The sequence below is a fragment of the Phodopus roborovskii genome, unplaced genomic scaffold (genome assembly GCF_943737965.1).
Source record: "Phodopus roborovskii unplaced genomic scaffold, PHOROB, whole genome shotgun sequence".
NCBI lineage: Eukaryota > Metazoa > Chordata > Mammalia > Rodentia > Cricetidae > Phodopus > Phodopus roborovskii.
The window spans coordinates 15,839,822-15,855,080 of record NW_026126629.1 but is presented as its reverse complement, the minus strand read 5'-3'; positions in this window follow the sequence as shown (position 1 = coordinate 15,855,080).

The window sequence follows — 15,259 nt, the reverse complement described above, 5'->3', positions numbered from 1 at the left end:
ACATAGCTCTCAGGGCCCATCTCTTCCTGGAGCTGCAGTGAGCAGTGAAATCCAGGGACTAATATAGAGGGTGAGGAGGCTGCAGGAGGAATGGGGAGGCTGATTGACAGTGAGCTTCTACCAATAGGAAGGGTGAGTGTGGGCTCTACTGCAGCTGGGCTCAGACACATGTGAGGCACTCCAGCTGTGGGCCTCTCCAGGGACCAAACCTAGGACTAGATAGCCTCTCCCTCATTGGAGAGGGATGGGGATGCCTCTGGCAGTTAGAGCACTCTGGACACAGCACCCCAGCAGGCAACAAGCACCCACACAGGCCATGTTGTCTTCCTGCTCCAAGCCAAGGTCCCCTCTATTGGCAGGACCAAGGCAGAGCCCACCCTCCCTCTCCAGCCCACTTTTGTCTGTTTCACATTCCAGCATAAGGAGCCACCACCACCGCCACCTCCACCACAGCCAGAGAAGGTGACATGGATGGGGGAAGAGGGTGATACTGTCACACTAAACTTTCTTAAGGGATATCAGAATACCTCACTACTTTGGCAGTGAACAGGGGGGAATGCAGATCAATGATTGTAACAGAAAGCCGCTGGGCTCAAACTTATGTCAACTAGACAATACCATCACCAGACTCCCAGCATTTCCAAAACACCAGGGCTTTGGAGACCTGATCCAGCAAGTGCAGCTGTCCATTGCTTCATTTGCATTGGATCCCATACGGCTCTCTGTAGAAGGCCAAGGATGCAAATGGGTTCTTAGTATAGGAACCGCATAAGTCAGAGCCAGGTCTCCATACACAAGTTCAGAGCCTTTGGGATTCAGTACAACTATCTCTATCACTGGCTGGTAAGGCTAAGGGTTTCACTGTGGTCAGCCTAAGAATCCCAGGGCTGGGGAAAAGAGAGGATATTGAAACTGACTATCAGCTATGAGGGATGTCCCTAGCTGAGCACAAGGACCAGGATGGGGAAACAACTGTGCCTTCCTCTGGGAAGGGGCCAGAAGAGGTAAAGAAAAGCTGCAGCAAACAGAGACTGGGATGGGGCCTGTGCTGGGGTGGGAACAGCTTTCCTATCCACATGGGACAGTGCGGGTTATTGCCAGCCCTGTTTGCTTGCCCCTGTATTGGCCATGTCCTGGTGGAGGAGAATGCCACCTCCATTGCTTACCCTCTGCACAGCCTGCTGGCTAGGCCTGTGCCAAGGAAAAGTGACCTCAGCAGAACAAAGAGCATGACTATTGGCATTGTGGGAAGCTCAATATCTGCAAACCAGAAGGCTTTGGTTACTCTTCTCATGAATGACCTCCCCAGGGTGTGCATTACAGCCTTCCTTTCACTCCACAGCATTAGCTGACTGACCACCCCCTAGTGCAGTTGTATGTAAGGGACTCTGTGCTCGAGACTGCAGGCAAGACACAGAACAAATTTTTTCACTTCTAGGATCCAGAGGAGAACCTGTCTTCTCCTACATCACCACCTGTTTCAGCTCCATCTCCATGTCCTGTTAACCCAAACCCTACTGTGATTGATGCATGCTTTGGCTGTGGATAAAAAGGGGTACAGATGACTGGGTTGGGCAGGATGTGACTTTGATCTCAGCTGGGGACCTCAGGCCAAGTCAAACACCACAACAGTTGCCTAGTGTGAGGGGAGATACAGGACATGCATCCCTCTGTGTCTATTGACACCTGGATCCCTGTCTCTCTCCCATGGCTAGAGGGGAGCAGTACAAAGGAAGGTTCTCTGAAAGCTGGCAGCCTTCTGTGTAGATTCCAAGTCCCTTCATTCACACAGCCACTGTGGCCTGTCTTACCAGTCTCTGCTTCCCATGTTATTGCCTCAGCCCTAACAATGTCTTTGCTGTCACCCTTAGTCTGTGGATGAATAAGCCAAGACCTATTGGGTCTATCTAGCAAGTTCAGATACAGTATATACAGAAAAGATCAGTCATGAGTTACCTTTAGTCCACCAGGAAAACTGGTCAAAATAATGCCAGTGGCCGTGGTCAGCCAGGGCTTTGAAAGTAATGGAAGAAAAAAGACTACCAAAGATTGCAAGACTCAAGTCAAACATTGCAAGGTTTGAGTCCTCAAATAGAGACAAATAAAAACAAAAACAAAAACAACGACAAGAAAAAAAAAACAGCAGTCTGAGGGAATGCTGTAAATAGAAAAATCTGAAACTGGTCAGGAAATACATATGCATTGATAAACAATAGATTATAAGAGATGGAAGAGAGAATCACAGGCATTGAAGATACCCTAGGAGAAATAGATTCATCAACCATATAGCATGTTATGTCCAAAAAAGTCCTGACACAAAATATCCAGGGAATTTGGGACACAGAGAAAAGGCAAAACCTAGAATAACAGATGTAAAAGAAGGCGAAGAAGCCCAACACAAAGGTACAGAAATTATATTCAACAAAATCATAGAAGAAATCTTTCCCAACCTAAATTAATACATGCCAATGGAAGTACAAGAATCTTACAGAACACCAGATAGAGTGGAACACAAAAAGATCCCCTCACCACATAACAATTAAAATATCAGACATACAGTATAAATAAAAATATTAAGAGCATCAGAGGAAAAAGGCCAAGTAACATATAAAGGCAAACCTATCAGAATTAACCTGACTCCTCCATGGAAAATCTGAAGGCCAGAAGGACCTCGATAGATATCTACCAACACAAAGAGACCATGGATGCCATCCCACTCTACTATACCCAGCAAAATTTCATTCACTGTTGATGGAAAAACCAAGTTATTTCATGACAGAATCAGATTTAAACAATACACATCAACTAATCCAACCCAAGGAATTCAACTACACCCACAGACAATATATAATCCCACTATACCAACAGCAAAAAGAAAAATGGGGGGAGTGAGCAAATCCACACATAATACCACCATGACCAACAAATCCAAAACAAACAAGAATTAACAATCAATGGTCATTAATATCCCTCAATATTATGGTCTTAAGATGCCTATAAAAAGACACATGCTAAAAGAATTGATCAAACACAGAGTCCATCTTTCTGCTGCATTAAAAAAAAAAAAAAAAAAAAACATACCTCAATTTCAAAGACACACCCTACCTCAGAGTTATGGGATGGGAAATGATTTTCCAATAAAATGGATCCAAGAAACAAGCAGGTGTAGCAATTATAATAATTTACAAATTAGAACTTAAACTAAAGCCAATTTAAAAGTATGAAGAAGGACATTTCTGATTCATCACAGGAGAAATATATCGAGATGAAGTCACAATTCTCAACATCTATGCCCCAAATAGAAAGGTACCCACATTCGTTAAACATTGACAAAACCCAAATCACACATAAAACTCTACTCACTTATAGTAGGAGATTAAGCAATCACATTCTCAACACTAGACAGGTCCACTAGGGCAAAACTTAACAAAGAAACAAAGGAACTAACAGAAGTTATGACCCAATTGGGTTTAACAGATAGTTATAGAACATTCCATCCAAACACACAGGAATATAGCTTCTTCTCAGTCCCACATGGAACCCTCTCGAAAATTGACCACATACTCGGCCATATAGTAAATCTCAATAGGTACATAAAAATTGGAATAACCCCTTGTATCTTATCACCACCATGCTTTAAAGTTAGAATTCAACACTAACACAAATGGCAGGAACCCTACAAACTCATGGAAACTGAACTATTGCAACAAAAGCAATTGCAACAAAAGAAATTAAAGGCTTCCTAGAATTCAATGAGAACAAAGACAGGATATATCCCAAATTATGGGACACTTTGAAAGCAGTACTAAGAGGAAAGTTCACAGCACTAATGAGCACATTAAGAAACTGGAGAAGAGTCATATTAGACAATTAACAGCACGACTGAAAGCTCAAGAAGAACAAAAGGAAGCAAACTCACCCTGGAGGAGTAGATTCCAGGAAGTAATCAAATTGAGGGCTGAAATCATTAAAGTAGAAACTAGGAAAGCAATACAAATAATTACTGTAACAAAGAGTTGGTTCTTCAAGAAAATCAACAAGATAGAGAAACTTTATCCAAAGTAACCAAAAGGCAGAGACAGAACATGAAAATTAACAAAATCAGAAATGGAAATGGGGACATAGCAACGGACATTAGGAAATGCAGAGAATCTGCAAGTCATGCTTGAAACGTGTTCTCCAGAAAATCAAAAATTTCATGGAAATGAACAAATTTCTGGATAGCTATTACTTACCAAAATTAAATCAGGAACATATAAGCAATTTAAATAGACATATAACCCCTAATGAAATAGAAGCAGTCATAAAAATATTCCAAGCCAAGGGGAAAAAAAAAAAAAAAGCCCAGGGCCAGATGGTTTCAGGGCAGAATACTTCCAGAAATGTAAATAAGAGCTAATACTCCTTAAAGTGATCCACACAATAGAAGCAGACCAGTCATTGAGATCACTTTTTACAAGGCTTTAGTAACCTTGGTACACAAGCCACACAGACACAACTAAGAAAGAGAACTATAGACCAATATTCCTCAGGAAAACTGATGCAAAAATACTCAATAAAATGCTGGCAAATCAAATTCAAGAACACAACAGACAAATCATCCACCATGACCAAGTAGGCTTCATCCCAGGGATGCAGGGATGGTAAAACATAGAAAAATCCATCAATATAATCCACCATATAAACAAACTGAAAAAGAAATACCACATGATCATTTCTCTAGATGCGAACAAAGCCTATGACAAAAAATCTAACAGCCCTTCATGATTAAGTTATTGGGTAGATAGGGATAACAGGAACATACCTAAACATGATAAAAGCAATATATATAGCAAAATGGTGAGAAACTCAATGCAAATCTCCTAAAATCAGGAACAAGACAAGGCTGTGGACATATCTCTTCAATATTGTACCTGAAATTCTAGCTAGAGAAATAAGACAACAAAAAGAGTCAAGGGAAACAAATTGGAAAAGGAAGAAGTCAAATAGTTTCACTTTCTGCAGATGAGATCATTGTATACATAAGTTACCTGAAGAATTCTACAGGGAACTCCTAGAGCTGGTAAACACCTTCAGCAACATGTCAGGATACAAGATTGTCTTAAAAAAAAAAAAATACAAAATCAGTAGCCCTACTATATATAGACGACAAAGGGGCTGAGAAAGAAATCAGAGAAATCTCAGTATTTACAATAGCCACAAACTGCATAAAATATCTTGGGGCTAATGCTAACCAAACAAGTGAAACACCTATATAATAAGACCTTTAAGTCTTTAAAGAAATTAAAGAAGATACCAGAAAATGCAAAGATCTCCTATGCTCTTAGATAAGTAGGATCAACATAGTAAAAATGGCAATCTTGCTAAGAGCAATCTGCAGATTCAATGCAGCTCACTAAAATCCAAGCAGAATTCCTCACAGACCTTGAAAGAATAATACTCAATTTTAGATGGAAAAACCAAGACCCGGGATTGCCAAAACAACCCTGTACAATAAAGGAACTTCCAAGGCATCACCATTCATGACTTCAGGCTCTATAATAGAGCTATAGACCTGAAATCATCTTGGTACTGGCACAAAAATAGACAGGTAGAGCAATGGAATCAAATTGAAAACCCTGATATTAACACACACTATACTCAACACCTGATTTTTGATAAAGAAGCAAAATTATACAATGTAAAAAAGAAAGCCTCTGTTATGAGTAAGGTTTTCTGTCAGCTTGCTCTCAATGTAGGGCCAGCACCAATTAACACACAAGAGTCCCTGTATTTGATATAATGCTGTTGGCCAGTTATTTGTTTCTTATAGGCTAGCTCTGTCTTAAGTATTATTAACCCATTTCTATTAACCTAAATATATCCATGTGATCTCATCTTCCCCGGAGAGTGGGCTGGCGTTCTATACTCTCTGGTCTCTACATGCCGACTCCTCCCTACTCCTTCCTCAAATCCTCCTTGTCTTCTAGTCCCTCCTATCTTGCTTTCCTATTGGCCAACAGCTCTTTATTAACCAGTATGACAAACATAATTACAGAATGACATCTCCCCATCATCTCCTCTTTTCTGTCTAAATAAAAAGAAGGGTTTTAACCTTAACATAGCAAAATATATCACACAACAGTTATCAAATAAGAATCACATTTAACAATAGTTAGTCCATTAATATTTAGTAAGATTTGAAGAAAATAGTCTGTCACCTATCCTATCTTTGTGAATCTAAAGTCTTACATGTAACCTATCTTTAATCCTAAGTAAGGAAAACTATAATCATAACTATCTGTCTTCAACTCCATCAAAGACCACAGAAGGATAATATACAAACTCTAGAAATGACAGAGACATCTTGCCTGGCCAGTCACCCGAAGTTTTTCTGTAGTGTTCCATCTTCAGCCTATAGGCCATAGTGTGTCTAGCACACTCCTCAGCAAAGGAGGAAACTAAACTGTCCACCTGTAGTGGCAGTTTGTCAGTCATTTTTCTCTGTGTCCTGCATACTGTCTGGCAGACTCTTTCATGAAGCAGGAACTCTGTAGCAATGTCCATCTTGTATCAGCTGTCACTTTTTGAGGTCTTGCAGGTGCAGATTATACAGCATAAAGTCAAATAGTCCAGACAAGAGCAGTATCTTGTCCAAATGGCTAGTCTGGCTATACTGGAAGTAACTTCATAATGTGTTTCTTCAAGGTCCATCTTCCTTTCTGACACAGATTGTGTTGCCAGGAGCAATTATGTCTCACTGTAAAGAAAAACCGTAAACCATTTTAAATGCCATATTCTGTAGGTCTTTGAAAGGTTTGAAGGATGCCTATTCATCACAATACATCTCTATATATCTAGAAATACTAACCTAACTGTAAGTTCTGACTATTATATATAACTATCTACACCCTGTATTAAATTATACATTACATTTCTAAATGAGTTATATAAACACAATACCTAAACAAGAGGAGACATATACTTAATTACAAAATTGACCTTAAATTTATATCAATAAATGAGAATCCATTCCAAAGTAAAGGATTCATAGCTATACCATAATTCCCTTTTTACCTTTAAAAGGAAATTGGTTGTGGTCATTAACCATTTATAACCTACTCCATATAAACAAAGCAAACATTTATAAACCACATTTGGGAATTTGGGCGTTGTTCTTTCCAAACTGCTTCCTGCCAATAGGGGGCACTGTCATTGGGGATCCTAAGAAGATGTAGAAATCCTGGCTGTAGTCTTCAATGCTGCCCTGTCCCAGCTGTTTTAAATGTTGATCACCTGGGATGCTGTTTCAGGGGGTCTGGCTTGCTCAAACCACATTAGTCAGGAAGGAATCCACAGCTTTTTATTTTCTATGGAAACAAACATAGAAATCATTGTTCCCAGTAACTTGTTTTAGACTTAAATTTTGAAGTCAAAGCACTTTTAAAATATATAAATAGAATTAATCCAGCAGCTTTTCTTTTACCAGTTGTTGTTTCCTCAGCAGTCAAACGACACAAAGACAATATAATACCGTACAATATCCAGATTTTCTCAGTCCTTTTCACCTTTATGTGGCTTTTTTATTACACTGTTTCTTTTATTTTTATTTTTTTATTTTTTTGAGACAGGGTTTCTCTGTGTATCATTTATCTGTCCTGGAATTCACTCTGCATACCAGGTTTACTTTGGTATCACAGAAATCTGCTAGCCTCTGCCTCCCGAATGCTTGGATTAGAGGTGTGTGCCACCACACCAAGCTCCTCTCTATCTTTTTAAAACCATTTTATTTTTTTTTCTCTCCCAAACCTATGTATATTTTAAAACACACTGTAAACCCTTAGCGGTTTTTCTTAATCTCAATCTGACTTTACTGTAAATCTTTATCTTTTTCTGGCCACAAGTCTTTTATCTGCTAAACAACATTCTTAAAATGAAAGCCAAAGGTTTTTCAGCCGTGGTCTATCAAAGATGGAGGCTGGTACTTTTACCACCAGCACTGAGAGCTGTGCTCATTCCCTTTGTCTGTGCTGCCATCCAGCAGCAGGCTGCTGGCTTGGAGATATGGTCACTGCCATAGCCAGCTCTCATACCCACCAATGAATTGTTAGCAGAGTTTCTTAAAGGCCCTGCAGTTTTTTTTGGCAGCTTATGCTGTCAGGAAACCTCCCTTAAAGGAGCCCATGCAAATCTTTGCATGTCTCATGCATAACAGAGTCCAATCCAGAAAATGCTGTTATTAAGAAGCCTTGCTTGTCTTTGTTCTTTTGTTTATAAAACCCTTTTAGAGGTTTTATTAAATTTTAAGTGGTAGTTCTCATTAGCCACGTTGCAGCACCATATGTTACACACTTCAGCACGAGCCCCAATTAACACACAGAGACACTGTATTTGATATAATGCCTTTGGCCAGTTACTTGTTTCTTATCGGCTAGCTCTGTCTTAAGTATTAACCAATTTCTATTAATCCAAGTATGTCCACGTGGTCTCATCTTACCGGAGAGTGGGCTGACAATCTGCTCTCTACATGCTGACTCCTCCTTACTCCTTCCTGGAATCCTCCTTGTCTCCTAGTCCCACCTACCCTGCTTTCCTATTGGCCAACAGTGCTTTATTCATTAACCAGCATAGACACATATTTACAGAATGACATCTCCCATCAAGCATCTTCAACAAAAAAGTGTTGGCATAAATAGATGCTGACTTGTAGAAGACTGCAGATAGATCCATATTTTTCACCATGCATAAAAGTTAAGTCCAAATGGATCAAACACCTCAACTTAACTCCAGCCACACTGAACCTCTTAGAAAGTGGGAGGTAACCTTGAACGAATCCTTACAGGACATTGCATCCCCCCACCAACAAAAAAAAGAACAAAAAAAAAAAAAAAAAAAAAAAAAAAAAAAAAAAAGTAAAAAAGCACAGACACTGAGATCAACAATTAGTAAATGGGACCTCCTGAAATTGAAAAGCTTCTGCAAGGCAAAGGACATAGTCAATAAGACAAAACAGCAGCCCTCATCTGACAGAGGGCTGATTTCCAAAATATACAAACAACTTAAGAATCTGGGTAGGAAAATAACAAATAATCTAATTAAAATTTGGGGTACACAACTAAATAGAGAATGCTCAATATAGGAATCTAACTTGGCTAAAAGATATTTAAGAAAGTGATAAACTTTGTTAGCCATCAGGGAAATCTAAATCAAATAACCCTGTGATTCCATCTTACTCCCGGCAGAATGGCTAAAATCAGAAACGCCAAAGACAGTTTATACTGGAGAAGATGTGGAGAAAAGGGAATACCCCTCCATTGCTGGTGGGAGCGCAAACTCATTCAGCCACTGTGGAAATCAACATGGCATTTCCTCAGGAAAACAGGAATCAGTCTACCACAAGATCCAGCTTTTCCACTCTTAGGCATATATTCAAAAGATGCACATTCATACAACTAGGACATTTGTTCAAATGTGTTCATAGCAGCATTATTTGTAATATCCAGAACCTGGAAGCAACCTAAATACTCCTCAACTGAAGAATGGATGGGGAAAATGTATTACATTTACATAATGGAGTACTACTCAGCAGTAAAACACAATGGAATCTTGCAAGTCCCATGCAAATGGATGGAACTAGAAGAAACTACCCTGAGTGAGGTAACCCAGTCACAAAAGAACAAACATGTCACATACCCACTCGTATTGACTTTAGACATAGAGCAAAGGATTACAAGCCTACAGTCCTTACCATCAGAAAAGTTAGGAAACAAGGAAGATCCTGGGAGAGGCAGACCTGGTCCCCTGCAGAAGGGGGAAAGGGATAAGATCTCCTGCACAAATTGGGAGCATAGGAGGAAGGGAGAGGGATTTAGGAGAAAGAGAAGGAGAGAAGAGGGGAGAAGAGGGCATGAAGGAACAGGAAAATCGAGTCAAGGAAAGAAAAGAGGAGAGCAAGAAAAGAGATACCATATAAGATGGAGCAATTATAGGTTTAAAGAGAAATTTGGCACTAGGTAAATGTCCAGAGATCTACAAGGATGACACCAACTAACAATCTAGCAATAGTAGAGAGGCTACCTTAAATGCCCTTCCTTGATAATGAGATTGATGACTACCTTATAGGATATCCTAGAGCCTTCATCCAGTAGCTGATGGAGGCAGAAGCAGACACCCACAGTCAAACACCAAGCTGAACTCCTGGAATCCAGTTGCAGACAGGGAGGAGTGGTGAGCAAAGGAGTCAAGATCATGCCAGAGAAACCCACAGAAACTGTTGACCTGAAATGAGCATAGGATGGAACCAGACCCCCTGAATGTGGTGTTATTTTGGAGGACTGGGCAATCTATGGGGCCTCTGGTAGTGGATTAGTATTTATACCTAGACTATGAAAGGACTTCAGGAGGCCATTCCACATAGAAGGATACTCCCTCAACCTAGACACAAGGGGGGAGGGGCCTAAGCCCCTGCTCCAAATGATATGACAGACCAAATGATATGAAGACTCCTCATGGACGGCCTCACCCTCCCTGGGACCCAGAAAGGAAATGGGATGGGTGTTGGGCAGGGTCAGGGGAGGAGGAGAGGGTGAGAGAACTGGGACTGACATGTGAAACAAGCTTTATGATGTTAAGGGTCATCACGCAAGGCTCAAAGTATAAATTCCTAGCTACAGCTTAAGTTTATCTCTCTAAGACTGCTCACCTGAGCAGTGTGTCTTAGCTGAAGGTCATGTCCAGTTGCTAACAGAAGTCTGATTCAATGGTGAGGATCCTGAGGGAGACTCTTCAGCCACTGCACATATCAAGGTGGGGGTCTCTCCTGATATGCAAAACAGAACATTGCTCTTAACCTCATATTATATATAAGTATATGCTTATATAGTGTCTAGTGGGTATCATTGGGTCTAGGACTGTGGTTACCTTGAGTGAGTGATATCATTGGGTTCTGGTTATCAGGTGCAGACTTGCGTGTAGTTGGAATCCTGACTAAGCTAGTCTTACATGTCTAAAAGGCATTTTATTATTTATTTTTACTATATTCATTGCAGGACTTGAATTGTTGGGCCTACTATTCCCAGTAAGAAGTCCCTAAGATTGATCCCGAAGCTGGCTGGCACAGATTCCACCATCCTCCTGCTTCTCCAGCAGCCCAGGCAGAGGCTGGGCTTATAGCACCCTGAGTAGACTGCACTTAGGGCAGAGGTTCCATAGTCAGGGGTAAAAGGCCAGGCCTAATGGCAGGGTCTCATCCCTTCTGTATAAAATAGGACACAAGTCTTCTTTACACTCTATAACATGAAAGAGTGAGGTGCTACAAGCTTTGCTGGAGTGGACAGAGCTGCATCTGCTGTCTCACTCACTGGGCCATTCCTAGTGTGTGCTATACCAAGTCCACCCACTTTTGCTTCCACTTTAAGGAGAAATGTCAACAGCATGATCATTGCTTTGACTTAATGCACTATTTATGGACAAGCCATTTAAGTAGACCCTGGAAGAGGTGAGTCCAGGCCATAGTGTTAGCATTTTAGTCTGGTACTTAGGAGTTTTCTATTTCAGCATCTTCTATATTTGAGGCTAACGAATCTCAGCAAATGAGGGTCACTTTTTTCAATTGTGTGTGTATCAACATGACAAATAGCAGGTAAGTCAGACCAGGTGACCAAGTGCCCCTGTATAGCTATTAGAGCAAGCCTGCGAAGCATCTTTACAGTGCCAAGAAGGTGGGATTCTAATCTACCCAAGGTACTGTAGGCTAGAATTAGCCTATGTGAGTACTTCATAGGCAAACAACCCTGGTGTTTGTTTTCTGCTAGTTGTGCCTGTAGGACAGGCACAGAAAGGCAAACAATTACTACCATCCAACTGAATCTGGAGTTTTAACCCAAACATGGACACAGGAAAAGGAGTCAGACATGTGTGATGCCTCAGATCTATAAGCCCAACTCTGGAGAATCTGCTGGAGGGTAACGATGGGACTGGGGTAGCTTGGGCTATATACTGAGTTCAAGGTCTACCAAGGTTACAGAATGACACAGTTTTAAAATGCTATGAGAAAGGGGTTGTTGGGGTTGGGATCAGGAGACTTGTAGCATGTTGTAACAGTGGGCCATGGCCTGGCTCTGGTGTGGCACTGAAGGGAAGATGCAGGTGTGGATGAGGATTAAAATAAACAAAGAAATTATGGGATGGGAGTATTTATCTAAAGACTGTACGAACTGGAAGGTTCTGTGGAACTGATAAGAGCATATCTGAGTTGTGTGTTTAGCAGATGCCCAGATTCAAGACCTGGCTTAGGATTGGGGAGGAAGATAACATAGGAATAGTTGAAGACCAACACACCATATGGGTCATCACAGGTGTTGAGGTACCATGAATACCCCCCTAGCTTTGGGATGCAAGTTGTGGGACTCAAGTGCCCAATTTCCAGAATAGAAAGAGATGGAAGATGTTGTGACAGGCAGACCTCTCTGAAGGACACTTATTTGTGTAGGGGACAGAGCACCAACTTGTCAGCCAATAGAGCAGGGAGAGCTGACCAGCTGGCTCATGGCTGGTGAGCCAAAGCTGTGGATGTACTGTTCAGAGCTGGAAGTGCATGTTTGCCTGGGAGCTTTGTGACTTGAGGTTGCATTGTAAACTTGGGGTGATGCAGGGCAACATTACAGGCATCTCCAGACACTCAGTGGTTTATAAAGACATCTCCAACCATTAGAAATGTAGTACAAAGGCAGCTAAACAGTGAGCCAAATGCCTGCCTTTATCTGGTCCCTGGAATTGGGAGAGCTGCTTAGGGGACAAATGTCAGCTTTGGGTGCCATCTTCTGGAACAGTGTAGCATTAACATCAGCTACCTCACCCTCATCCCCCAGGTCTGAGATTGAGGCCTTGGCACAGAATGAGGAAGGTATGAGGTTTCCCAGGCAGGATACCCTAGGCAGGGATGTGGGATGGACAGGACATTCACAGTCCACTCTATCTCCAGGTCACAGGCTCCACAGATGTACCCTGTATCCACCTCATAAACTGAGCCCTGTGCTCCCTCTTGACTGGCAAGTTCTACCAGGTCAATGGTTCTCTGGGATCCCTTCCTGAGATGCTCAATTCTATCTAAGACAACAGCAAAAAAGGGAAGACAGCTTCAAGATTTTAGTCACAAGAGATGGCATCTCTGAGTTTGAGGCTCCTAAGTTATTTCCAGGCAGCAGAGCTGATCGTTAACCTTCTAGCCTTTGTGTCCTTGTCCTCCTCAAACTGTCACAGGGATCCCAATTCCAGGGTCACTACTCCCTCGTTTGTCCAAGGGACCATATGCCTCCTTTCACAATCACTTTGACATCATGTTTGTCATGTGACAGGAAGCTGATGGCACAGCTTGGTCTGAGATGTCATGTCAGGGTATTGGTCTGAGGTCCTTCTTCAAGGCAGTGATGCTGGTGATAACAAAGAACCGAGTTTGTTTTCTCTTTCTAATGGAAATTTGTCAAGAGGTATGTTTTTATTAGATTCCCCTCCCCCAATTATTTGCAGGTCCTTTCCATTTACCCTCCCAAATTTTTTCTTTGGCTCTTTCTTTAAATACACAAAACAAAACCCCAGGAAACACAAATACAACCACAAAATCAGAAATAAAAAAGCAAAAGGCCAATATGATTTTTTTTTTTAAAGTACAAAAAATACCATTGTGTTTTGTGTTCTGCAATTACTCCTGAACATGTAGCCTTCCTCAAAGTGTATTAATACACATAATGAGATTCCATGGAGAAAAGTGATTTTTTTTCCTTTGTCAGTGGTTATCAATCATCTTAGTTGGAGAAGGGAGCCTGTGCTTACTTCCTCCATTTAGTTATGGGACCCTTTCTGGCATGAATGTGTGCAGGTCTCCTTTGTTCTGCCAGAGTCTCTGTGAGTCCTTAAGTTCATGCTTTATTGAACATAATTGGACGTCTCTGTCTCCCACTGCCTGCGCTGAGCCCTATTCTTGTGGGCCCAGTTTGTAGAATGGGGCAGTAGGCAGGTGTGGAAATCTTACAGGACAGGCTAATCTTGGCTGGGCACATGCTGGTGGGCGCTGTTTTTCTCCACACAGCTGTCAGTTTCCTGGGGATCTCAGTAAAATAAGGTGGGAGAGGACAGGAATGGATTTGGAAACACAGGGCTCCCTGTGGGTCAGGATCCACCCCAAGGCAAATAACACGTAGAGAAACCTGCTCAGCCTGGGCCACATCCTTAAAACCAACCCTCACTCCCATGGCATCCTACAGCTGACAAGGGATATACCCCTTCTAGCTGGGGTCACATTACAAATGGACCTGTGGAGTTTTGGCAAACTATCTGATTTACCCAAGGTAGTCACCAAGGAAATAGAGTTCTTTATAATTCACCTGTGTACCCTATTCCTCCAGTGTTGGGCCAAATCTCATGGCCAGAAGGCACCAGTCAGACCTCATGAATGTTGCCCTCATGTCAAGAAGGGTCCAGTCTGCATGGATATTTCAGTTCAGGTAGCTGTAGCCACAGAGGGCAGAGTCTCTGGGCCTGGTCACTCCTTAGCAAGCCTGTGATATGGCCAAAATGTAGAAGACTTTCTGTGACCCTTGACAGCTGCCTCCCTTCTCTCCCTTTACCAGCCCACCATTCAGAGACACTGCCACCTTATACAAGCTTCAGTCCAGAAAGATGGATGGTTTGGACAAGGTGTGATTATTCTGGCAGCTATAATAAAGCATCACAAACCATGTGGCTTACAAACAATAGGGATTTTCTCTTCATTCAGCTCAGGAGGGTGAAGTCTAAGGCTGAGGCACTCTAGTGTCTGGTTAGTCAGTTCTGTGGCTCTTGATAATGCCTCTGGCTGTTTTCTCATATGACAGATGAATCCCACTGATGGGGCTCTGCTCTCATGGCCTAGGACACGCTCTATGATATCATGCTCTGCTATGAGTGTAGGGGTTTCCATACAAGTATTATAGGGGGATGGGACACATTGAGAGCTCAACCTAGGCTGGCTGGACTTCTGTTCCCTCTCTCCTCCCAGGGATAGACACAGGACAGCTCCTGCTCTGTAACCACTTGAGCCAGTCTGTTAGTGTCATTCTCTTCTTATCTACCCCATGTTGATCCATTTCTTCTGCTTCTCACGACTAAACACGACAAACTCACCTGCCTGCTAGCAATGTGAAGTAGAGAACAGGATGAAGGTGTGAGGAAAAGAATGGAGGATGGGAATGAAGGGAATGAAGGGAAGCAGGGAAGGAGGCATAGGAAGAGGGAGAAATGGAGA